At 40.1% G+C, this 25,896-nt stretch overlaps 1 pseudogene; it reads right to left on the bottom strand.

Annotated features, from left to right (window-relative positions):
- Positions 1-24,598: 24,598 nt before the first annotated feature.
- On the bottom strand, positions 24,599-25,541 carry LOC119532968 (annotated as a pseudogene).
- Between the last annotated feature and the right edge of the window lie 355 nt (positions 25,542-25,896).

Below are 25,896 nucleotides of genomic sequence, written 5' to 3'. Positions count from 1 at the left end.
TATCCTGGCTTCTCCTTGCAGCTTATAGTAAAATGCGACCAGAGAGAGATAAACTTAGAACTGAACTCTTGGGTTCAAAGAAACCAGAAGTTGATGGCTTGGAAAATTACAGGCTTCCAGGGGGTGGAATCCCAGAAGCTACAGCCCAACGTGAGGATGTAACCAAACATGGAACCCAGCCGCCATTTCAGTACAAGCCAAGAGTGGAAAAGGAGTTAAGAAGAAAGGATTTGTGGAAAATCCTATTGTCTGATGGCTTTGACCCCTGTGTGCTTCATGCAAAGCCAACAGAATTTTTGCGAGATCTTTATAGACGGAGCCATTGCCGGTCTGGACTGGAGGAGACAGACAAGGAAAAAATTAAAGGAAAAATCTCTTCAAAGACAGAGCCATGGAGGTTGAGGTCTGGAGTCAGGAAGTCTAGGGCTGAGAGAGCGGAGCAGCCCACACGCAGGGAAAGGGTGAGTTTGCCCTGGAGGTCGAGGGCGGGCCTTCCGCCTCGTTGCTCAGGAAATGTCCTTCCACCCCAAGCCCCAAAGAGGGTGGAGCACATTCCTAGGGAATTGGGGAGAGCCTGGCTGCCACCATGCTGTTCTGAAGGGTTTGAGCGTGTGCCCCGGAGATGGAAGGGAATCTGGGAGCTGCCCCAAGGTTTGAGGAGGGTGGGGCCGAGAAGGTGGTCTCCCCAATGTGTGGATATATTGGAGCACTCACCTAAGTGTTTGGAGAGGAAAGGGCTGCCGAAAAGGCCCTTAGGAAGGGTTAGGCTCCCGCTCTCTCAAGCCCCAAGGATGCAACGTTGTTTTGTTAATGACTCTCAGACTTTGAAATCTAATGGAGTTTGTCCTGCAGGTTTTAGGAACTGTTTTGCTCCTGTTAACCCTGTTTTCCTTACTGTTTCTCCTTATGGCAATGGAAATGTTCATCCTATGAATGTCTCTCCTTTGTATATTGGAAGCACATAACTTGTTCTAGGTTCACAGATCCACAGCTAGAGGGGAATTATGCCTTAGGACTGACCAAGCCTAAACTGATTTTGAAGGGATTTTGTACTTAACTTTTGTTACTGAAATGATTTAAGTTTTTGTGATATTGTGATGAAATGAATGTATTTTGTATTTGGAAAGATAATGCCATTTTGGGTTCCAGGGGGTGGAATGTGCCAGTTTGAATGTATTGTGTCCCCCAAATGCCATTATCTTTGTGGTCTTGTGTGGGGCAGACGTTTTTGGTGTTGGTTAGATTTGCTTGGAGTGTGCCCCACCCAGCTGTGGGAGATAATTTTGATGAGATGTTCCCATGGAGGCGTGGTCCCACCCATTCGGGGTGGGCCTTGATCGGTGGAGCTATATAAATGAGCTGACTCAAAGAGAGAAAATAGAGTGCAGCTGGGAGTGATGTTTTGAAGAGGAGCAAGCTTGCTAGAGAGGAACGTCCTGGGAGAAAGCCGTTTTGAGGCTGGAGCTTTGGAGCAGAAGCCAGCTGCCTTTCTAGCTAACAGAGGTTTTCCGGACACCACTGGCCGTCCTCCGGTGAAGGTACCCGATTGCTGAGGTGTTACCTTGGACGCTTTGTGGCCTTAAGACTGTAACTGTGTAGTGAAATAAATCCCTGTTTTATAAAAGCCAATCCATCTCTGGTGTTTTGCATTCTGCAGCATTAGCAAACTAGGACACTCAGCATGTCTGGGTTGTCCAAACCCCACACATTCCAAAGAAAGTTTTGGCCCTTGCTCAGCTCCTGGGGGATAACCTCTAAGCCCTTGGAATATCCTACCTGTTAAGATTGTCTTTGTTTACCTGAGGCTTTGGGCCACACCAGGTAGTTTATGCTAACAATGTGATTTATGGTGAGGGCCTTGGGCCACCTGATATCAGCCTGACTTTTGGAGGGACTGGACACTGAGTAACTAAGGTCAGCCATGTGGGCAGTCAGCTACTCCTATGTGACTGACCTCCAGTAAAAACCCTGGACACTAAGGCTCAGATGAGCTTCCATGGTTGGCAATACTCTGTGATTTGTCACACGTCATTGCTGGAAGAATGCCATGACTCCATTGGGAGAGGACAGCTGGAAGCTTGTACTTGGTCTTTCGCAGACCCTGCCCTATATGACTTTTGCCATTGCTGATTTTAATCTGTATCTTTTTGCTGTAATAAATCATAACAACGAGTATAACAGCTTTGCTGATTTATGTGAGTCTTTCTAGCAAATCATTGAACCTTAGAGTTGTCTTGAGGACCCCCAAACACACTAGTCCACACAATTCACTGATGGTTCCAGAATGAAGCTCAGAAAAGAGCAGGATGCAAGAAAGTCTGGCTAGCTGGAACTACAAATCTTGTGCCAGGACCAGTCTAGTTAGGAGGCCACTGCTGCCTCTGCAGCTGCTGAATTCTAGATGCCACCATTACCTCCCATTGGGGTCTGAGTGAATTCTAAATTCTTCCCTGCTTGTTTGCCTCATCACTCTTTAGATGCAAAGTCCTGCACAGAAGCACCTTATTAGTGGAGCCGAGGTCGCACCTCCACTCCAACTGTAACTTTTAATATTAGAGACAGAATACTGTTTCCTACCTATCTTGGGATGATCCCCTGCCTGTCCCCGGCTCCTCAGACAGGAAATTGGGGGAGTTGAACTGCTAAGACCCTGCATTGCCATCTCAGGCAGTGGCAGTCTACACTGTCAGCACACAGGTGACATGCAAAGCTAAAGGAGCGGATGACATAAGGGTTGAGGTTAATTTTCTTTGTGTTTGGCTATCCAGTTGTTCCCAGGACCATTTGTTGAAAAGATTATCCTATCCAATTGAAATGCTTTGGTACTTTGTCAAAAGGCAATTGGTCGATTAAATGTGATTCTATTTTTGGTCTCTCTAGTCTGTTCTATTTTTCTAAATGTCTATTTTTACATCAATACTATATTGTCTTGATTACTGCAGCTTTATAGTGTCTTGAAGTCATAGTGTAAGGTCTTGCAATTTTGTTTTTTTCCAAAATTATTTTGTTTATTCTACTTTGCATTTATATTTTCCTTTTATAATCAGCTTGTTAATTTTTACAAAAAAGCCTGCTGAGATTTTGATTGGGATAGTGGTGAATCTACAGATCAATTTGGAGAGAAGTGACATCTTAATAATGTTACATCTTCCAATCCACAAGCTTAGTGTATTTCTCCATTTATTTTAAGGTCCTCTTTAATTTCTTAGTACTGTTTTGTAGTTTTCAGTGTCCAACAAGTCTGGCACTTCTTTGGTCAAATTTCCCTCTAAGCATTTCATATTTTTGATGCTATTGTAATGGTAATTTAAAAATATTTTAATTTCTGATGGTTTATTGCCAGTATATAGAAATAGAATTGATTTTTGTAAAACAATCTTGTATGCTGCAAATTTTCTACACTTATTTATTAATTCTAGGAACTTGTTTTTTGGTAGATTCCTTAGGATTTTCTGCATAGATAATCGTATCATTTGAGAATATTGGCAGTTTTATTTTTTCCCCCATCTGCCTGCATTTTATTTCTGTTCTTCCATATTGCACTGGCTAGTATCCTCCAGTATGATGTGGAATAGATGTAGTGAAAGCAGACTTGCTGCCTTGTTCCCAATCTTAGGGAGAAATTCAGTCTTTTGCCACGAAGTATGATGTTTGCTATAGATTTTTCATAGATGCCCTTTATCAACTTGAAGAAATTCTCTCCTATTCCTAGTTTGTTAAGAGTTTTTTTTAAATCATGAATGGATGTTGAATTTTGTCAAATGCTTTTTCTGTGTGCATTGAAGTGATCATATGTTTTTTTCCTTTATTCTTCTATGGTATATTATATGTTATTGAGTTTTACATGTTGAACCAATCTTTCATTTGTGGGATAAAACATATTTGGACAAAGATGTTTTATCTTTTTGCTATATCATTGGACATAATTTGCTAAAATTTTAAGAAATATTTGTGTCTATGTTCATGAAGGAAATTGTAGTTTTCTTTTCTTGTAATATCTTTGTCTGATTTGGTATCAGGGTAATGCTTGCCTTGTGATGAGGTGGGAAATATTTCCTTCTCTTCTGTTTTCTGAAAAGTTTGTAAATGTTGGTATTATTTCTTCCTTAAATATTTAGTGGAATTCACCAGTAAAGCAAGCTGGGCCTAGAGTTTTCTTTTTGGGAAAGTTTTAAACAGCAAATGCAATTTCTTTAAAATGTATAGGGCTACTGAGGTTATCTCTGATATTTTGAGTGAGCTTTGGTAGTTTGTGTCTTTCAGGGAGTTCGTCCATTTCATCTCAATAGTCAAATATATTGACAGAGTTGCTCATAATGTTCCCTTATTTCCTTTTGATGTCTGCAGAATCCATGGTGATGTCTACTCTCTTATTCCTGTTATGGGTAATTTGTGTCTTCTCTCTTTTTTTTTTTTTTTTTTTACTGATGACTTTGGCTAAAAGTTTTTACATTTTATTGAATTTCTCATCCATTAAAAAATTTTCATTGACTTTTTAATTTTTCTGTTTTCTATTCATTGATTTCTATTCTTAACTTTATTATGTCCTTTCTGATTACTTTGGGTTTGATTTTCTCTTTCTTTAGTTTCTAAAGGTGGATATTTAGGTAACTGATGTTAAACCTTTTTTACTTTTTCTAATGTAAGTGCTTAATATTAACAATTTCATTCTGTAGCACTCCTTTAGCTGTATCCCATAAATTTTATGTCATATTTTTATTTTCCTTCAGTTCAAAATATTTTCTAATTTTCCTTATGATTTCTTCTTTGACATTTAGGTTATTTAGAAGTGTGTTGTTTGGTTTCCAAATGTTTGAGGAGTTTATGTCTTTCTGTTATTGATTTTTAGTTTCTCTTGCATTTAGAAAACATGTTTTGTATGATTTCAGTCCTTTTAAATCCCCCATGTAGAGGGGATGACAGTATTCTTTATGTTTTAATTTTTTTTGTTTGTTTGACATTGAGGTCTAGTATATAAGGTTGCTCTTAGAATGCTGTTGAAAATCTGCAAAATTTTGAATCATGCCAATCTTGCTTAACCATTCCTAGCATCTCCTTTCTGTTCCTATCTGTGTGTCATGCCATTCAGGAGCAGGGTAAGGTGAGGGGACAAACTTTTGGTGTTATTAGGTGACCATCTTGGAGTGTCAAGGGTGGCCTGACTGCAAAAGATACTGTGTCAGTCTCCAAAGCATCTGTATTTGTGCTCTGCTCTTAGAGAAATGCAAAATCTAAAAGACCTCCTGAGGTGACTGAGCAGTCCAGATAAAAACAAAAGAGGCTGAGGGCAGTGAACTTGGCTGCATTATTAGGGAACTAGATAGTGTTTTATAACATGCACAGCAGAAAGTAACATAAGTTCCATTAACAATTTTAGTTCTTCCCAAACTAAGAAATCCTTATTATTTTTACTGTTTTCTAGTCATAAAATATCCAAAAGCACAATGAGAGTTAATATGATGTTAATGGACTTAAAGAAAAACTTCTTGGATATTTAGGATGTTATAAGTTTAAAAATAAACTTTTTTTAAAGTATAAAATTCATTCAGAAAAGTGAATAAATCATAAATATGTATTTAATGAATTATCACAAAGTGAACACATTCATGTACTCTTTGACCATGGCAAGAAAGAGAGTATTATCAGCAACCTAGAAACTCTCTTGTGCATCCTCTCAATTAATAATCCTTCTCTCCTCTCCAAATGAAGCACTATTCTGACTTCTAACACATATATTAGTTTTGTCTGTACTTGAGCTTTATGTAAATGGAATCATACAGTGTGTAATCTTTTGTTTCTAGCTTCTTTTGCTAACCTTATGTTTGTGAGATTCATCCATATTGTTGCTTATAGAAGTAGTTAGCTCATTCTATTGCAGAATAATGTTCCATTTTATGTATATACCACAATTTATTTATCCATTTTCCTGTTGATTGACATTTGGATTGTTTCTACTTTTCAGCTGTTTTGAATAGTGTCTTTTGGGGACACATTTGTGTATATTCCTTTTAAGAATATACCTAGGAGTGGAATTGATGGATCATAGGTTCTAAGTGTAAGTGGAGATTTCCAAATAATCTTCTTAAATGATTATACCAGTTTATACCCCTTCAACAATGTATGAAAGTTCCAATTGCTCCAATCCTTGCTAACACTTGGTATTGTCAATCTTTTTATTTTAGCTATTCTGGTGAGTTTTAATGTGTAGTTCCCTGATTACTAATGAGGTTAAGCAACTTTTCATGTATTTATTGCCATGTGCCTGTTCAAATCTCTTGCCCATTTTTTCTATTGGGTTGCCTGTATTTTTCTTTTTGATATTTAGGAATCCTTTATATATTCTGAATATGATCTCTTTGTTAGTTACATGTGTTGCAAAAATCATTTCAACTTTGTGATTGCCTTTTCAACTTTGAAATGGTGTCTTTTGATGAATCAAATTTTCAACATTTAAGGTAGTTTAAATTATTAGTTTTTTCTTTACATAATTACTGCTGTTTGCATAAATTTTAAAAATCTTTTCATTCCTAAGGTCATAAAAGTCATATATTTATGTTTATGTTACCTTCTAGAAACTTCATTGTTTTATCTTTTATATCTGGATGCACTATCTACCTGGGATGTATTTTATAAATAGTGTGAGACAGGGATCAAGTTTTATTTTTTTCCTAATTGACCAAGCACTATTTATGGAAAAGACTGTCTTAATCAAGTATTCATATGTACATGGATCTGTTTCTGAACTCTCTTTTCTATTCCATTGTTCTATTTATCTTTGTATAATACCATACCATCTCAATTACTGTAGCTTTGTAATACAATTTGATATATGGTAGAATAAGTCCTCCAACTTTGTACTTCTTCAAGATTGTCTTGACTATTCTTGTGTCTTTGCATTTTTATATAAATTTTAGGATCAATGTATCAATTTCTACAAAAACCTGTCTGGATTTTGATTCAGATTATTTGAATATGTAGATCAATTTAAGGAATAGTATTGAGTCTTCTAATCTATGAATATGGTATATCCTTCCATTATTTAGGTCTTTTTTTCATTTTCTTAATAATAGTTTTATAGTTTTTGAGTAGAGGATTTGTACATCTTTGTTGGATTTATTCTAGGTATTTGATAATTTTTGATATTGAAAATCATATTAATTTTTAAAATTTTCTGACTATTGCTGGTGTATAAAAATAAAACTATTTTTTTGTGGATTGAACTCATATAAATTGAATTGATTAATTCCAAGAGCATGTCAATGGTGATAATGATAGTGTTATTTTTTCCTTTCTCAATACTTTGAACTTTTATTTCTTTTTCTTGCTGTATTGCAATGGCTAGGAACTCTAGTACAATAGAAATGGTGATAAGGGGTATCCTTGGTTCATTCCTGGTCTCAAAGGGTAATCATTCGACAGTTTATTATTAAGTTTGATATTTGCTATAGGTTTCTATAGTTACTCTTTAATAGGTTACAGTATTTCTTTAATTTAAGGGTGTACTAAAGAGCTATTTTTTAAAAAAATGAATATTTGCTGAATTTTATCAAATCTGTTTTCCTGTACCTACTGAGATGATCATATGGTTTTTCTTCTTTGTTCTGTTGATGTGATGAATTATGTTGATTGATTTTCAAACATTAAACCAGTCTTGAATTCCTGGAATAGGTTCCACTTGATCATGATATATTATCCTTCTTATGTGTCATTTCATTCAGTTTGCTGATGTTTAGGATATTTGACTCTGTGTTTGTGAGAAAAATTTATTTGTAATTTTCCCTTGTTGTGATGTCCTTCTCAGTTTTTGTATCAATGCTTTGTTAGCCTCAGAAATGATTTGGAAAGTGATTTATACTTTTCTCAGACTTATTCTCCCAGCATCAAGTCTAGCAGAGAAATCCCCTCTTCCATCAGTTCCCATAAGTATCTTTGAACTGAGACTCATGGGTCTCACTGGTGTGATTTTAGTCAAGTGGCTCTCCCTGCACCAATAACCATGGCCATGTTCTGTTTAATCAGAAATGGACTCAGTACCCTCCTAGCTGCATGGACTGAGCATGGGAGAATTCCTGAGAAAAATTAGGGTCCTGTTACTCTAAAGATGGGGAATGGATGCCAGGCAGGTAGAAACTACATATGACCATTACCTCATTTATTTTTATATTCAGACATAAAGAAGTCAGAAAATTTTACATAGCCAAATTCATAATTTGGTCTTTATATTTATTCAGTCAGCTAAAGAAACACTCTACACATCTATGATCAGATAAATATTACTTACATTTTATTCTTTTTTATGTTTTCATGAAACATATGAGGTGAGGATCTATTTTAACTTTTTTTCCCAAGATAGTGGAAGATCTCTTATTTCACCTTTTGTAATACCTACACTTAGCATGGTGCTTCTTACCTTTTGTAATACCTACACTTAGCATGGTGCTTCCTATGTACCAAGCCATATTGTAAGCATTCTCACATATATTAACTCATTTGATGTTTATAAGGATCTTTTGAGGTAGGTACTATTATCATCTCCATATGTATAACTGAGATAAAGAGAAATCTTGCTTGCCTAGGATCAAATGGATAGGTGTGTGAGCTAGGATATGAATCAGGTAGTTGTGCTCTCAGTCTCTGTGCTCTACTGCCTCCCAAATGGATCACAATACTGGGCTGAGCCTTTGCAGCTAATAGGATTCTGTAGTAACCATGTATACTTTCACTCCCACCAATTGATGTGTACCAAGAATCAGTTGTGTTTATTTCTAAACTTCTGTTTGATATTGGACTTGTTATTGTAATTACATATTTTAACTAAATAAAGAAAATAAAATAAATACAAGTGTAAAAATAAAGTTGTTCCCATGAAAGCTAAGTTGATTCCTTTCAATAGATGCCGTAAAGGCAAATAGTGAAAAAAATTGTTGTTGAGTTAGGTGTGAGCAAAAACTCTAAAGACTGGCAAACACATGCACACACACAAAAATAAAAATTCTAGGATTCTGCTCACAGATAATTTCTCAATCATCTTTTGCACTACTGAAACAAATCCTGAAAATTATGGAGGGTACAATATGGTTGTGGTTTAAATAAGGACTACAAAAATCATCAGATTCATTTTCAAAAAAAGGACATTTATAGATTACTGAATGAATATATGTTTATTGGTTTTAATTAAAATAAATATTTAGGGCTTGCATCACTTTTTTAAAAGAAATCATTTTTGTATTCATTTTTTTTTTTGTTCATCTGTCCGTACACTGGATAAAGGGAGTGTCAGTCACAAGGTTTTCACAATTATATAGTCACACCATGAAAGCTATATGGTTATACAATCATCTTTAAGAATCAAGGCTACTGGATTACGGTTCAGCAGTTTCAGGTATTTCTTTCTAGTTATTCTAATACACTAAAAACTAAAAAGGGATATCTTTACAATGCATAAGAATAACCTCCAGAATGACCTCTTGACTCTATTGGAAATCTCTCAGCCACTGAAATTTTATTTTGTTTCATTTCTCTTCCCCCTGTTGGTCCAAGAAGGCTTTCACAATCCCATGATGCCAGGGCCAGACTTATCCCCAGGAGTCATGTTCCACATTGCCAGGGAGACTTACACCCCTGGGAGTCATGACCCACATAGTGGAGAGGGCAATGATTTTGCCTGCAGAGTTGGCTTAGAGAGAGAGGCCACATGTAAGCAACAAAAAAGATTCTCTGGGGGTGATTCTTAGACATAATTATAGGTAGGCTTAGCTTCTCCTTTGCAGGAATCAGCTTCTTAAGGGCAAGCCCCAAGATCAAGGGCTTGGCCTATTAAATTGGTAGCCCCCAATGCTTGCAAAAGTAGCAGGAATTTCCCAGGTGGGGAAGTTTAACATACCCACATTTTCCCCAGTCCCTCAAGGGGGCTTTGAAAATACTTTTTTTTCTCTGCCCAAATAACTCTGGGATATATCAGGGCATCACATTAACCTGTACAAACCAACCTGATCTCGCTCCCTATTCAAGTTTCCATTAATTATGGTGTTTGAGTATACTGCTCATACAAGTTAAATTAGTGTACTTCAGAAAATATAAATTTTGCACCAAATAAACATCTCTATCTTTGGTTTCACACAGAAGTTTAAGTTTTAAAACACAGTCGAGACTGGAGGCGGGGCAAGATGGCAGACTGGTGAGCTGTATGTTTTAGTTACTCCTCCAGGAAAGTAGGTAAAAAGCCAGGAACTGCGTGGACTGGACACCACAGAGCAATCTGTCTTTGGGCATACTTCATACAACACTCATGAAAACGTGGAACTGCTGAGATCAGCGAAATCTGTAAGTTTTTGCGGCCAGGGGACCCGCGCCCCTCCCTGCCAGGCTCAGTCCCGGGGGAGGAGGGGCTGTCAGCTCCAGGAAGGAGAAGGGAGAATTGCAGTGGCTGCTCTTACCGGAAACTCATTCTACTGATTCAAACTCCAACCATAGATAGACTGAGGCCAGACACCAGAGACTCTGAGAGCAGCCAGCCCAGCAGAGAGGAGACAGGCATAGAAAAAAAAACAACACGAAAAACTCCAAAATAAAAGCAGAGGATTTTTGGAGTTCTGGTGAACACAGAAAGGGGAAGGGCGGAGATCAGGCCTTGAGGCGCATATGCAAATCCCGAAGCAAGGCTGATCTCTCTGCCCTGGGCACTTTTCCTTAATGGCCCTGGTTGCTTTGTCTATTAGCATTTCAATAACCCATTAGATCTCTGAGGAGGGCCGTTTTTTTTTTTTTTTTTTTTTTTTTTTTTTTTTTTTTTTAAATCCTTTTTGCTTTTTCTAAAACAATTACTCTAAGAAGCTCAATACAGAAAGCTTCAAAGAATTGAAATTTGGGCACGTCAAGTCAAGAGCAGAACTATGAGAGCTCTGAGACAAAAGGCAATAATCCAGTGGCTGAGAAAATTCACTAAACAACACAACTTCCCAAGAAAAGGGGGGGTGTCCGCTCACAGCCACCATCCTGGTGGACAGGAAACACTCCTGCCCATCGCCAGCCCCATAGCCCAGAGCTGCCCCAGACAACCCAGTGTGACGGAAGTGCTTCAAATAACAGGCACACACCACAAAACTGGGCGTGGACATTAGCCTTCCCTGCAACCTCAGCTGAATGTCCCAGAGCTGGGAAGGGGGAGCAGTGTGAATTAACAGAGCCCCATTCAGCCATCATTTGAGCAGACTGGGAGCCTCCCAACACAGCCCAGCAGCCCAGAACTGCCCTGGGGGGACGGCACTCACCTGCGACATAGCACAGTCATCCCTCAACAGAGGACCCGGGGTGCACAGCCTGGAAGAGGGGCCCACTTGCAAGTCTCAGGAGCCATACGCCAATACCAAAGACTTGTGGGGCAGTGGCAGAGACAAACTGTGGCAGGACTGAACTGAAGGATTAGACTATTGCAGTAGCTTTAAAACTCTAGGATCATCAGGGAGATTTGATTGTTAGGGCCACCCCCCCTCCCCGACTGCCCAGAAACACGCCCCACATACAGGGCAGGCAACACCAACTACACACGCAAGCTTGGGACACCAATTGGGCCCCACAAGACTCACTCCCCCACTCACCAAAAAGGCTAAGCAGGGGAGATCTGGCTTGTGGAGAACAGGTGGCTCGTGGACGCCACCTGCTGGTTAGTTAGAGAAAGTGTACTCCACGAAGCTGTAGATCTGATAAATTAGAGATAAGGACTTCAACTGGTCTACAAACCCTAAAAGAACCCTATCAAGGTCAGCAAATGCCACGAGGCCAAAAACAACAGAAAATTATAAAGCATATGAAAAAACCAGACGATATGGATAACCCAAGCCCAAGCACCCAAATCAAAAGACCAGAAGAGACACACCTAGAGCAGCTACTCAAAGAACTAAAGATGAACAATGAGACCCTAGTACGGGATATGAAGGAAATCAAGAAGACCCTAGAAGAGTGTCCGGCGCTCTCTCCGCCCCGCCTCGAGTCCTCGGTCGGCCGGCGATGGGGACCAGAGAGATAAGGGGAGAGAGGGTGCGGACAATGTCTTACCCGGAGCACTTGTGATCACTCAGGACTCGCGGTGGTAAAGCAGATAAACTTTTAATGGGACTAGGCAATCATCATCTTTACAGGTTCCACCCGGGGCGAGACACCTCGGGGGAGAACAACCTCGATGCGGCCGTCAGGTACGGCTCCTTGTGGGCTGTCTCCCCGAGCTTTGCCCGGGAACTTTCTTATAAACCTTGCGTGTATCCAATGGGCTAACGCCACGCACACAAGCATGATTGGTGAATACAGCGGGTGGTTACATACATCAGAAGCCGGAAGCAGGATGTGGGCGCCATCTTGGCACCACTCGATGGGCGGGGGGACTTTGGAGCAGGTTTACAGCGCATGCGCTATGCCCGTCCCGGGAGACGGCTCTCCACATCTCCCCCTTTATTATTTATATCGACCCAGTGTCCCCAGTGATGAGTGTGCTCCCGTGAACCCAGATGGCTCACAATTTGTTCCGGTGCTTTGGGGAGTCTGGACTAGGTCTCAGCCATTTAGCGGCGGAGCCTCTAGCACCGACCAGAATGCTCACCTCATATGGAGACAGGAGAGTCCGTGAGCTGGAAACAACATGACTCTCCCTGCAGTGCTTTGCCTTGCAACTGGGGGACAAAGGCGGGGGCAGGGATAGCATTAACCAGAGTCGGAGGCGTCACTAGGCGTCCCTATGCATTGGCTAGAGTCAAGTCTGGCCACAACTATGACTCTGCCTTAGGGACCTACCTGAGACAAAAATTATGACTGCTGGCGTCGCCCGTTATACCCGGGACATAGCTGCGCGCTTAGCTACAAACCTCGCTCCCGAGTGCCCCGCCCGAGGCGGCCAGGATGGGGTATGGCCATCAGAATGGTCGCTGTTGGGGGTATAACACGGTACTGCCGCGCTTGAAACAGGCGTTCTAGCAAAGATTTAACAATGACTAATCCCACCAATAGTCCCACCATCAAGAGAATCCAATTAGTCAAATTGGGCCAAGAGAACCAAGAGGTGACTTGGTCCCACAGATTTTTTACAGTCTCGCCCAGTGTGGAAAGGTCGAAACTAACAGGCTTCAATTTCCTAATGTTCTCAAGTCCCTGAAGGCCGGAGGCTTGGTCCAATGGCCCAGGCCGTATATTCGTTGGCGTTTCTGACAGCTGCTCCCCGGCCTCCCCAGGTGATGCCACGGTTCCCACCAGTCTTTCCGGAACCCACACTGGTTGACGTCCTGGTTCCTGGGGATAAACACAAACAGAGCCTCCGGCCCAGCCGAGCACCGGGTCAGGGCCTTTCCACTGTGACGTGGAGGGAGCGATATGGCCCTTAACAGTCTCCCATATAAGGACTAGAATCGGGTCCAAACAGACACCCGTTTGGCGCGCTCGGTCTATATCACGACCAAGTTTCAAGAAATCGCTGGAGAGAACTTCTAAACCAGGGGGCAAAAGTGGCCACATCATCTTAATTGAGATACCCCGCTGTTTCAAAAGGGTCTTTAAGGGGGTTAATAGGGGTGAACTCCCAGACTGCCCCATGCTTGCAGTCGGCACTGTCTTGTAATCACTCGGAGAGCTCTTCCGAGTCCCCGGGGCTACCTGAACGCCCACGGGCCCTAGTCCTCGTATGGAAAGGGGGTGCTTACCTTCTCGCGGTGATCAGTCGCAGAGGTCAAACCACGGATCCCGGGAGCACGTCTCCGTCGGGTCGAGGGGAACGCGAATGAGGTTCCCCGTACGGGCCACCACTTGTCCGGCGCTCTCTCCGCCCCGCCTCGAGTCCTCGGTCGGCCGGCGATGGGGACCAGAGAGATAAGGGGAGAGAGGGTGCGGACAATGTCTTACCCGGAGCACTTGTGATCACTCAGGACTCGCGGTGGTAAAGCAGATAAACTTTTAATGGGACTAGGCAATCATCATCTTTACAGGTTCCACCCGGGGCGAGACACCTCGGGGGAGAACAACCTCGATGCGGCCGTCAGGTACGGCTCCTTGTGGGCTGTCTCCCCGAGCTTTGCCCGGGAACTTTCTTATAAACCTTGCGTGTATCCAATGGGCTAACGCCACGCACACAAGCATGATTGGTGAATACAGCGGGTGGTTACATACATCAGAAGCCGGAAGCAGGATGTGGGCGCCATCTTGGCACCACTCGATGGGCGGGGGGACTTTGGAGCAGGTTTACAGCGCATGCGCTATGCCCGTCCCGGGAGACGGCTCTCCACAGAAGAGCATAAAGAAGACATTGCAAGACTAAATAAAAAAATGGATGATCTTATGGAAATTAAAGAAACTGTTGACCAAATTAAAAAGATTCTGGACACTCATAGTACAAGACTAGAGGAAGTTGAACAACGAATCAGTGACCTGGAAGATGACAGAATGGAAAATGAAAACATAAAAGAAAGAATGGGGAAAAAAATTGAAAAACTCGAAATGGACCTCAGGGATATGATAGATAATATGAAACGTCCGAATATAAGACTCATTGGTGTCCCAGAAGGGGAAGAAAAGGGTAAAGGTCTAGGAAGAGTATTCAAAGAAATTGTTGGGGAAAACTTCCCAAATCTAAACAACATAAATACACAAATCATAAATGCTCAGCGAACTCCAAATAGAATAAATCCAAAAAAACCCACTCCGAGACATATACTGATCACACTGCCAAACATAGAAGAGAAGGAGCAAGTTCTGAAAGCAGCAAGAGAAAAGCAATTCACCACATACAAAGGAAACAGCATAAGACTAAGTAGTGACTACTCAGCAGCCACCATGGAGGCGAGAAGGCAGTGGCACGATATATTTAAAATTCTGAGTGAGAGGAATTTCCAGCCAAGAATACTTTATCCAGCAAAGCTCTCCTTCAAATTTGAGGGAGAGCTTAAATTTTTCACAGACAAAGAAATGCTGAGAGAATTGTTAACAAGAGACCTGCCCTACTGGAGATACTAAAGGGAGCCCTACAGACAGAGAAACAAAGACAGGACAGAGAGACTTGGAGAAAGGTTCAGTACTAAAGAGATTCGGTATGGGTACAATAAAGGATATTAATAGAGAAAGGGGGAAAAATATGGCAAACATAATCCAAAGGATAAGATGGCCGATTCAAGAAATGCCTTCACGGTTTTAACGTTGAATGTAAATGGATTAAACTCCCCAATTAAAAGATATAGATTCGCAGAATGGATCAAAAAAAATGAACCATCAATATGTTGCATACAAGAGACTCATCTTAGACACAGGGACACAAAGAAACTGAAAGTGAAAGGATGGAAAAAAATATTTCATGCAAGCTACAGCCAAAAGAAAGCAGGTGTAGCAATATTAATCTCAGATAAAATAGACTTCAAATGCAGGGATGTTTTGAGAGACAAAGAAGGCCACTACATACTAATAAAAGGGGCAATTCAGCAAGAAGAAATAACAATCGTAAATGTCTATGCACCCAATCAAGGTGCCACAAAATACATGAGAGAAACATTGGCAAAACTAAAGGAAGCAATTGATGTTTCCACAATAATTGTGGGAGACTTCAACACATCACTCTCTCCTATAGATAGATCAACCAGACAGAAGACCAATAAGGAAATTGAAAACCTAAACAATCTGATAAATGAATTAGATTTAACAGACATCTACAGGACATTACATCCCAAATCAACAGGATACACATACTTTTCTAGTGTTCACGGAACTTTCTCCAGAATAGATCATATGCTGGGACATAAAACAAGCCTCAATAAATTTAAAAAGATTGAAATTATTCAAAGCACATTCTCTGACCACAATGGAATACAATTAGAAGTCAATAACCATCAGAGACTTAGAAAATTCACAAATACCTGGAGGTTAAACAACACACTCCTAAACAATCAGTGGGTTAAAGAAGAAATAGCAAGAGAAATTGCTAAATATATAGAGACGAATGAAAATGAGAACACAACATACCAAAACCTATGGGATGCAGCAAAAGCAGTGCTAAGGGGAAAATTTATAGCACTAAACGCATATATTAAAAAGGAAGAAAGAGCCAAAATCAAAGAACTAATGGATCAACTGAAGAAGCTAGAAAATGAACAGCAAACCAATCCTAAACCAAGTACAAGAAAAGAAATAACAAGGATTAAAGCAGAAATAAATGACATAGAGAACAAAAAAACAATAGAAAGGATAAATATCACCAAAAGTTGGTTCTTTGAGAAGATCAACAAGATTGACAAGCCCCTAGCTAGACTGACAAAATCAAAAAGAGAGAAGACCCGTATAAACAAAATAATGAATGAAAAAGGTGACATAACTGCAGATCCTGAAGAAATTAAAAAAATTATAAGAGGATATTATGAACAACTGTATGGCAACAAACTGGATAATGTAGAAGAAATGGACAATTTCCTGGAAACATATGAACAACCTAGACTGACCAGAGAAGAAATAGAAGACCTCAACCAACCCATCACAAGCAAAGAGATCCAATCAGTCATCAAAAATCTTCCCACAAATAAATGCCCAGGGCCAGATGGCTTCACAGGGGAATTCTACCAAACTTTCCAGAAAGAACTGACACCAATCTTACTCAAACTCTTTCAAAACATTGAAAAAAATGGAACACTACCTAATTCATTTTATGAAGCTAACATCAATCTAATACCTAAACCAGGCAAAGATGCTACAAAAAAGGAAAACTACCGGCCAATCTCCCTAATGAATATAGATGCAAAAATCCTCAACAAAATACTTGCAAATCGAATCCAAAGACACATTAAAAAAATCATACACCATGACCAAGTGGGGTTCATTCCAGGCATGCAAGGATGGTTCAACATAAGAAAAACAATCAATGTATTACAACACATTAAAAACTCGAAAGGGAAAAATCAATTGATCATCTCAATAGATGCTGAAAAAGCATTTGACAAAATCCAACATCCGTTTTTGATAAAAACACTTCAAAAGGTAGGAATTGAAGGAAACTTCCTCAACATGATAAAGAGCATATATGAAAAACCCACAGCCAGCATAGTACTCAATGGTGAGAGACTGAAAGCCTTCCCTCTAAGATCAGGAACAAGACAAGGATGCCCGCTGTCACCACTGTTATTCAACATTGTGCTGGAAGTGCTAGCCAGGGCAATCCGGCAAGACAAAGAAATAAAAGGCATCCAAATTGGAAAAGAAGAAGTAAAACTGTCATTGTTTGCAGATGATATGATCTTATATCTAGAAAACCCTGAGAAATCAACGATACACCTACTAGAGCTAATAAACAAATTTAGCAAAGTAGCGGGATACAAGATTAATGCACATAAGTCAGTAATGTTTCTATATGCTAGAAATGAACAAACTGAAGAGACACTCAAGAAAAAGATACCATTTTCAATAGCAACTAAAAAAATCAAGTACCTAGGAATAAACTTAACCAAAGATGTAAAAGACCTATACAAAGAAAACTACATAACTCTACTAAAAGAAATAGAAGGGGACCTTAAAAGATGGAAAAATATTCCATGTTCATGGATAGGAAGGCTAAATGTCATTAAGATGTCAATTCTACCCAAACTCATCTACAGATTCAATGCAATCCCAATCAAAATTCCAACAACCTACTTTGCAGACTTGGAAAAGCTAGTTATCAAATTTATTTGGAAAGGGAAGATGCCTCGAATTGCTAAAGACACTTTAAAAAAGAAAAACGAAGTGGGAGGACTTACACTCCCTGACTTTGAAGCTTATTATAAAGCCACAGTTGCCAAAACAGCATGGTACTGGCACAAAGATAGACATATAGATCAATGGAATCGAATTGAGAATTCAGAGATAGACCCTCAGATCTATGGCCGACTGATCTTTGATAAGGCCCCCCAAAGTCACCGAACTGAGCCATAATGGTCTTTTCAACAAATGGGGCTGGGAGAGTTGGATATCCATATCCAAAAGAATGAAAGAGGACCCCTACCTCACCCCCTACACAAAAATTAACTCAAAATGGACCAAAGATCTCAATATAAAGAAAGTACCATTAAACTCCTAGAAGATAATGTAGGAAAACATCTTCAAGACCTTGTATTAGGAGGCCACTTCCTAGACTTTACACCCAAAGCACAAGCAACAAAAGAGAAAATAGATAAATGGGAACTCCTCAAGCTTAGAAGTTTCTGCACCTCAAAGGAATTTCTCAAAAAGGTAAAGAGGCAGCCAACTCAATGGGAAAAAATTTTTGGAAACCATGTATCTGACAAAAGACTGATATCTTGCATATATAAAGAAATCCTACAACTCAATGACAATAGTACAGACAGCCCAATTATAAAATGGGCAAAAGATATGAAAAGACAGTTCTCTGAAGAGGAAATACAAATGGCCAAGAAACACATGAAAAAATGTTCAGCTTCACTAGCTATTAGAGAGATGCAAATTAAGACCACAATGAGATACCATCTAACACCGGTTAGAATGGCTGCCATTAAACAAACAGGAAACTACAAATGCTGGAGGGGATGTGGAGAAATTGGAACTCTTATTCATTGTTGGTGGGACTGTATAATGGTTCAGCCACTCTGGAAGTCAGTCTGGCAGTTCCTTAGAAAACTAGAGATAGAGCTACCATTCGATCCAGCGATTGCACTTCTCGGTATATACCCGGAAGATCGGAAAGCAGTGACACGAACAGATATCTGCACGCCAATGTTCATAGCAGCATTATTCACAATTGCCAAGAGATGGAAACAACCCAAATGTCCATCAACAGATGAGTGGATAAATAAAATGTGGTATATACACACGATGGAATACTACGCGGCAGTAAGAAGGAACGATCTGGTGAAACATATGACAACATGGATGAACCTTGAAGACATAATGCTGAGCGAAATAAGCCAGGCACAAAAAGAGAAATATTATATGCTACCACTAATGTGAACTTTGAAAAATGTAAAACAAATGGTTTATAATGTAGAATGTAGGGGAACTAGCAGTAGAGAGCAATTAAGGAAGGGGGAACAATAATCCAAGAAGAACAGATAAGCTATTTAACGTTCTGGGGATGCCCAGAAATGACTATGGTCTGTTAATTTCTGATGGATGTAGTAGGAACAAGTTCACTGAAATGTTGCTATAGTATGTAACTTTCTTGGGGTAAAGTAGGAACATGTTGGAAGTTAAGCAGTTATCTTAGGTTAGTTGTCTTTTTCTTACTCCCTTGCTATGGTCTCTTTGAAATGTTCTTTTATTGTATGTTTGTTTTCTTTTTAACTTTTTTTTTTCATACAGTTGATTTGAAAAAAGAAGGGAAAGTTAAAAAAAAAAAAAAAAGAAAAAAGACAAACAAGGAAAAAAAAAAAAACAAAAAAAAAACGATGTAGTGCCCCCTTGAGGAGCCTGTGGAGAATGCAGGGGTATTCGCCTACCCCACCTCCATGGTTGCTAACATGACCACAGACATAGGGGACTGGTGGTTTGATGGGTTGAGCCCTCTACCATAAGTTTTACCCTTGGGAAGACGGTTTGCGGCAAAGGAGAGGCTAGGCCTCCCTGTATTTGTGCCTAAGAGTCTCCTCCTGAATGCCTCTTTGTTGCTCAGATGTGGCCCTCTCTCTCTGGCTAAGCCAACTTGAAAGGTGAAATCACTGCCCTCCCCCCTACGTGGGATCAGACACCCAGGGAAGTGAATCTCCCTGGCAACGTGGAATATGACTCCCGGGGAGGAATGTAGACCCGGCATCGTGGGATGGAGAACATCTTCTTGACCAAAAGGGGGATGTGAAAGGAAATGAAATAAGCTTCAGTGGCAGAGAGATTCCAAAACGAGCCGAGAGATCACTCTGGTGGGCACTCTTACGCACACTTTAGACAACCTTTTTTAGGTTCTAAAGAATTGGGGTAGCTGGTGGTGGATACCTGAAACTATTAAACTACAACCCAGAACCCATGAATCTCGAAGACAGTTGTATAAAAATGTAGCTTATGAGGGGTGACAGTGGGATTGGGAATGCCATAAGGACCAAACTCCACTTTGTCTAGTTTATGGATCGATGTGTAGAAAAGTAGGGGAAGCAAACAAACAGACAAAGGTACCTAGTGTTCTTTTTTACTTCAATTGCTCTTTTTCACTCTAATTATTATTCTTGTTATTTTTGTGTGTGTGCTAATGAAGGTGTCAGGGATTGATTTAGGTGATGAATGTACAACTATGTAATGGTACTGTAAACAATCGAAAGTACAATTTGTTTTGTATGACTGCGTGGTATGTGAATATATCTCAATAAAATGATGATTAAAAAAAAAAAAAAAAAAAAAAACACAGTCGATATTGTCCTTTACCTTTTAGTCTGATTTGCCTTAGTCCTAACCAGATCAGCTTCATTCATATCTCTAATTGAAGTTTGATCTCTTGTTCGTCTTTTTTAACAGTCATGCATCACTTTTAAATTGTTCTTCAACTTTATCCGTATCCCCTTCTCCCCGAAATAATCAACCAAGCACTCGTCCCAATGTCTTTGGAAGGAAGGTTTCTTCTGTGGTTAGCTAATGGTCTTATCATTTATTGAATTGACCTTCCTTTCTTTACTGATTAGAAAGTCTACTTTTACCTGTTAGATATTTATAGTATTTTTCAGATGATCTATTTGGTTTCACTGTTCTGTTATTATTCTAGGTCTAGTGTTTTTTTTTTTTTAAATTTAATTTTATTGAGATTGTTCACATGCTATACAGTTATCCAAAGATCCAAAGGGCAAAATCAGTTGCTCATGGTACCATCATACAGCTGTGCATCCATCGCCACAATTAAATTTTTTCAATTTTTATAACATTTTCATTACTCCAGAAAAGAAATAAAGACCAAAAAAAAAAAAAAAGAAAACTCAAATCCTCCTATACCCCAAAACCACCCCCTCCTCCATTATTGACTCATAGTATTGGTATAGCACATTTGTTACTGTTGATGAAAGAATGTTAAAATACTACTAACTGTAGTACATAGTTTGCAATAGGTATATTCCCCCCCCCTATATAACTCTCTATTATTAACTTCTAGTTATAGTGTCATGAAAGAGATTTCTAATATTTGTACAGTTAATAACGGACTTTGTCCACCACGAGATTCACTGTTTTACACATTCCCATCTTTTAACCTCCAGCTTTCCTTCTGGTGACATACATGACTCTGAGCTTCCCCTTTCTGCCACATTCACACTCCATTCAGCACTATTAGTTATTCTTATAATAATGTGTACCATCACCTCTGTCCATTTCCAAACACTTAAGTTCAACCTAGCTGAACATTCTGCTCATAATAAGCAACTGCTCCCCATTCTTTAGCCTCATTCTATATCCTGGTAACTTATGTTTCATGTCTATGAGTTTACATATTGTAATTAGTTCATATCAGTGAGACCATACAATATTTGTCCTTATGTGTCTGACTTATTTTACTCAATATAGTGCCCTCAAGGTTTCTTCATCAACCTGTTTTTTTTAAGACAATTTTGTCCACCCATCATACTTTCCATCCTAAGTAAACAATTGATGGTTCCCTGTATAGTCAGATATCTATCTATTCACCACCATCACCACTATCTATATAAGGACCTCCCATTTCTTCCACAAAGAAGGAGTAAGAGTCAAAGAAGGTAGAGAGACAAAAGAAAAGGAAAAAGAAAGAAAAAAATGGCAGCTAAAAAGCAACAAAAGGAAAGATAGAATTAAACTCCAGTAGAATAAAAGAGTCAGACAGTATTGCCAATGCCAAGAGTCCCATACCCCTCCCTTATGTCCCCCTCTTATAGGCATTTAGTTTTGGTATATTGCCTTTGTTACATTAAAGGAAGCATAATACAGTGTTTCTGTTAGCTACAGTCTCTAGTTTGCATTGATTGTATTTTTTTCCCCCAATACCACCCGATTTTTAACACCTTGCAAGGTTGATATTCATTTGTTCTCCCTCATGTAAAAACATATTTGTATGTATTATCACAATTGTTGAGCACTCTAGGTTTTACTGCACTATACAATCCCAGTCTTTATCTTTCCTCTCTCCTTCTGGTGTCTCACATGCTCCTAACCTTCCTCTTTCAACCATACTCACAGTCATCTTTGTTCAGTGTACTTACATTGTTGTGCTACCATCACCCCAAACTGTGTTCCAAACCTCCACTCCTGTCTTTTTCTATCTGTCTGTAGTGCTCCCTTTAGTATTTCCTGTAGATCAGGTATCTTGTTCACAAACTCTCAATGTCTGTTTGTCAGAGAGTATTTTAAATTCTCCCTTATATTTGAAGGAGAGTTTTGCCAGGTATAGGATTCTTGGTTGGTGGTTTTTCTCCTTCAGTATCTTAAATATATCATACCACTGTCTTCTCACCTCCATGGTTTCTACCAGAAATCCACACATACTCTTATCGAGCTTCCCTTGTATATGATGGATCGCTTTTTTCTTGCTGCTTTCAGGATTCTCTCTTTGTCTTTGACATTTGCTAATCTAATTATTAAGTGTCTTGGCATAGATCTATTTGGATCTATTCTGTTTGGCGCATGCTGCGCTTCTTGGATCTGTAATTTTATGTCTTTCATAAGGGATGGGAAATTTTCATTGAATATTTCCTCTCTTATTGCTTCTGCCCCCTTTCCTTCTCTTCTTCTGGGACACCAATGACATGTACATTCATGCACTTCATGTTATCATTCAATTCCTTGAGACATTGCTCATATTTTTCCATTCTTTTCCCTATCTGTTCTTGTGTGTGTAGGATTTCAGGTGTCTTGTTCTCCAGTTCCTGAGTGTTTTCTTCTGTCTCTTGAGATCTGCCATTTTATGTCTCCATTGTGTTTTTCATCTCTTGTGTTGTGCCTTTCATTTCCATAGATTCTGCCAGTTGTTTTTTCAAACTTTCAATTTCTACCTTATGTTCACCCAGTGTTTTCTTTATGGGTTTCATCTCTTTTGCCATATCTTCCCTGAACTCAGTGATTTGTTTTTTGATTTGATTTAGCATATTTCTTTGAAAATCTTTAGTAGATTTTTTCATTCAAGTGAAACAATATCTCAACTGTGTCTTGACTGAGGTGTAAGTTTGTTCCTTTGAGTGGGCCTTATCTTTGTTTTTCCTAGTGTAGATTGTAGTTTTCTGTTGTTTAGGCATCTGGTTTCCTTGGTTACCTCAGATTTTCCCAGACCAGAATGGGTTCAGATCTCAGAATGGGGTTATATTCAGTTTCAAGTCTCCCTGTGGGTGTGTCTTTGAGATTGACCGACTTTCCTATGAGGTCTCTAGGCATTGTGTTTTTCCTAACCTGCCTAGCAGGTGGCACCTGTCATCCTATTTCTCCTGACTGGTGTATGGAGGTGTGGCCCCTTTAATTTCTGTTTTTGCTGTTTTCCCCCAGGCTCTGGGGTTTGGTTCTGAAGGGAAGATGGGTAGTAGAACTGGACCCCACCTCCTTCCTCTTAGGGAAGATACACCCCCCACGGAGTTATCTTCTGCACTTGAATAGCTCCTTTGTCTCTCTAACTCTGTTATGTCCACCCCTGTCTGGGTCAGAGCACTGAGAACTGAAAATGGATAAGGCTGTCTCCACTGAGCCCCTCAGGTTGAGAGAGAGAAAAAGGGATAGAAAGTCCCCTTTTGGAGCCAGTACACGCCCCTCCCCCCACCCCCAATTTCACTCATTGGCCAGAGGTAACACCCAGTCTTCTGGGCTCCCCCTCCCAGGACAGATGAGTTCTCTGGTTCTTTAAGGACAGTCATCACTAAAGCCTCTGTCTGTTTGTTAGGGGTTTCTAGCTTGTATTCAGCAGTCCACATTTGTTAATTAACATCCCAGTTGGAGCTGGACTGAGCTACATTCGCTTGCTCGGAGAGCACTGCTTTCTACCACAGTGAGGTTTTGCAGCTCAGCCTGCTGTGGGGGTAGGGGGCTCCCAGCACAGTTCTGCAGCTTTCACTTACAGATTTTATGCTGCAATCTCAGGCATTCCTCCCAATCCAGTTTGGTGTATGATGTGTGGACAGTCATGGTTGTCCCTCAGCAGTTATTCCAAATTATTTGCTAGTTCCTGATTGTTCACTAGTTACTCCAGGGGTCTAACTAAATTCTACTCCTCTCTATGCCACCATCTTGCCCCTTCTCACTAGGCCTAGTGTTTTAATAAATGATAAATTTTAATTTTTCATTCATTTTTCCATACTAGATAATGTTACTGAAGTCTACCATAAATATATTCTTCTTGAGGATATTGTTTTATCAATTTTGAAAGGATCAAGCAATGGAGGAATGCTAAGTTTATTATTATAATTTGAAAATTGGGCAAGATTAGAAACTAAGTTGCAAGCCAGGGTCAGAAACATTAAGAAATAGCAGACATGGTAATGGTATACTTAATTTTCTGTACTTGCTGAACAAGATTGAACAAGCCAATAATGAGATATATATAAGAACCACTGTGCATTAGAATAAATGCCAAGAAACCGTCAATGAGAGGATGGTTCATAAAGATCAGTGTAGAAACTTCATTTGGAAGAGATTCAGGCAAGAGGCAACTTTATTGTTTCTCAGGTTCACGGTATCATTATGAGAGGAGCTTGCTCACCTGATCCCTAAAAACCTGCTTCAAACCTGTTTGTTCCCCAGGGTGTAGATGAAAGGGTTGAGCACTGGGGTCACCACAGTGTCGAGCAGGGCCATCACCTTGTTCCTGTCCTTGCCCTGGCTGCCCTTGCCCAACGAGACATACATGAAGATGCAGCTGCCAAAGAAGAAAGACACAACAACAATGTGGGAGGAGCAGGATGAGAAGGCTTTCTGCCTTTCCTTGGCTGAGGGGATGCTCAAGATGGTATGTAGGATGTAGCCATAGCAGGTGGCTGTCACAGAGTGCCCAATAAGCTGACATTGGCCACAACAAAACTCAGAAGATCTACCAGACTTGTGTCTGCTCACATGAGTTCCATGAGAGGAAAGCTGTCACAAAAGAAATTATTAATGACATTGGGGCCACAGAATGGCTGCTGAAATATGAAGAAACCTGGAATGGTAATGAGAAGTAATCCTGCCATCCATAAACAGAGGACTAGCTGAACACAGACTCTTTTTCTCATGATGGCAGCATAGTGCACAGGATGGCAGATGACCACATGCCTGTTAAAGGACATGACTGCCAATAAGAGGAACTCTTTGATGCCCAGGAATAAACAAAGGAAAAACTGGAGAAAACAGCCTGCTAGGGAGATTGTCTTATCTCCTGTCAGGATGTTGGTCAGCAACTTGGGGAAGATAACAGAGGTAAACCAGATCTCCATTTCAGGACAGCAAAATGGCAGAAGAAAGTAGTACATGGCGGTGTGGAGGCATCTGTCCATGAGGATGATGACCACGATAAGGAGGTTCCCCATGAGTGTGAGGAGGTAGGTCAGGAGGAGCCCTAGGAAGATCAACATCTGCAGCTCACAGGCATCTGTGAGCCCCAACAAGACAAAATCAGTGACACTATGCCGTTTCCCATGGCTCCTCATTCTCTGCTGGGGATGGCCAATCAGAGGTAGTTGGCATCAGGAGTCAGAATATCCTGGGGATCTGAGGACAACATGGAAGTGAAAGGAAAGAGGGATCATTCTCAGTTTGAGCTGAAAGAGCACTTTATATCTTTGAGCTCCAAGGTCGTCTCTTTGTTTCCCTTTTCAGGCTGGTTGAGGAGCATCAAATCATATGCTTCACCCAATTTAGGATTCAAGAAATTCTTGGGATTTTGTTGGAAAAGTTTTGCATCCACCAATTCTTTTTTTCCATAGCTCTTGTTTCTGTTAAGAAGCTATGTTAAATCCCTTTCCTCCTTTTCTTTTAGATCAGATGGTGTCTTTCCCCCTTTTC

This window comes from Choloepus didactylus, chromosome 4 (genome assembly GCF_015220235.1).
Source record: "Choloepus didactylus isolate mChoDid1 chromosome 4, mChoDid1.pri, whole genome shotgun sequence".
NCBI lineage: Eukaryota > Metazoa > Chordata > Mammalia > Pilosa > Megalonychidae > Choloepus > Choloepus didactylus.
The sequence above is the reverse complement of the archived record's forward strand: the minus strand, read 5'-3'. Positions and strand labels throughout refer to the sequence as shown.